The sequence below is a fragment of the Monopterus albus genome, unplaced genomic scaffold (assembly GCF_001952655.1).
Source record: "Monopterus albus unplaced genomic scaffold, M_albus_1.0 scaffold2693.1, whole genome shotgun sequence".
In the NCBI taxonomy this organism is placed as follows: domain Eukaryota; kingdom Metazoa; phylum Chordata; class Actinopteri; order Synbranchiformes; family Synbranchidae; genus Monopterus; species Monopterus albus.
Window position 1 is genome coordinate 1 of NW_018130565.1, and position 1,534 is coordinate 1,534.

The following is a 1,534-nucleotide window of genomic DNA, read 5'->3' on the forward strand; positions in this document are numbered from 1 at the left end:
AACAAAGTTAACAGGTGAATAGGTGTGAGAGTGCAGTGTGTGAAGAAAAAAATTTACAAAACGCCATGTCATTAACAAGGTATTTCAGAGATTTGTTACTTTGTAAACTGCAATTATAATGTCCTGTTGCACTGTGCTTTCAAAAGACACCACGAGAGGGGGCTATGTCCACACAGTGATGAAGCACAGGATTCACATAGGCTGACAAAGTAACCATCAGGAATGCTGAGTAGTGCCGATGACGCTGCGCGTCTCCCCCCAGATAATCAAACACAACACAACAACTCCAACACTCTACATCATATAACCTTCACTAAAAATAAAATCTGAGCATCATATGATTTGGCCCAGTGGCTTTTCACTTTTAAAATACTGCCTTCATCACAGGTTATACCCGATGATAGGCAACAGATGATAGGAATTCAACCAAAGCAGGACTTTTACAGTATTTCTTAGGTTGTTTTATTTGCAAGATTTTTATATACTTGAGAGTTAAAGCGAATGATTAAATAATTGCTGGTGTACCTAAAACTTACACATAACAAGAATAACCTTCATATAAACCTAGTGTAGTGCAGTGTAGTGTACCATAGACGAGTCCAGGAGCATCAATTCAATCCTATCAGTTTGTATCCTTTCAGTTTGAACCCTAATCATCTGATGGTGATACACTGCATGCTATGTGAATAAAAGGCACCTGCTGCGTACCATACAATAGATCCCTGGATGCTTCTTTCCAACAGCCTGTGCAAGTGGAGGGTGAACATGACAAAGGCAACAGAGCACTGGCCCTGCAAAGAGAAAAGTCACTTAAAATCCTCATAAATTCTTCTGTTAAATCAGACATTTGTAATAATAATGATAAAAATTACCCTCCAGATACCCATGATGATGCCAGGCTGTAGCAACTTAATTTCCACCAGTCTGTCCTGACCAATGACTTGCACACCTTTAGGTAAAGCCTGCATGTCTAACTTCACTATGAGGGACCTCCTGCCAGGACTGACAGAGCAAGCAAATAAAACAATAGGTTTAACTGAGAGAAAAGAGGAAGTCGAGGGATAGAGTGGAGACGGACGCTGGCTGTCTTACTTCTTTAGGCCAGGGCAGCTAAGAGCTATCCTCCTGACACCATGGAGCTGAAGTGTAGAAATCTGCTGGTAGTCAGGCAAGCAGCCTCCACCACTCCAGCACAGAGTCACAGAAGTCTCGAAGAACTGGGAGCAGCTCAGCTCCAATGTGTCCTCATGCCCTGACTTATCAGAGACCGTCAGCTCCCAGGTGATGTCTAAGTTTCTAGAATAAAATATGATGGATAGTTGGGGTTTTGCATATAGTATTATTAATATAGTGTACAAAGCTGCTGGTTCACATACAAACAAAGCTGAAATTAACAGGATATGTACTTTATTAAGGGGGAAATGAAGATACCAGTAAACCGCAATTGCTAAGCAATTATCAAATCTTCAGTACAGTTATTTAAAGATAATACAGTGCAAATAATTGGGCAGTGCTGGGTAAAACTGACTCTTGC

At 40.9% G+C, this 1,534-nt stretch overlaps 1 long non-coding RNA gene across 1 annotated transcript; it reads right to left on the reverse strand.

Annotated features, from left to right (window-relative positions):
• Window positions 1-708: 708 nt before the first annotated feature.
• On the reverse strand, window positions 709-1,527 carry LOC109954030 (uncharacterized). Its single transcript, XR_002274016.1, has 3 exons — window positions 1,093-1,527; window positions 873-1,002; window positions 709-791 (listed from the first exon to the last, which is right to left on the reverse strand). It is a non-coding gene; the product is annotated as an uncharacterized LOC109954030 (long non-coding RNA).
• Between the last annotated feature and the right edge of the window lie 7 nt (window positions 1,528-1,534).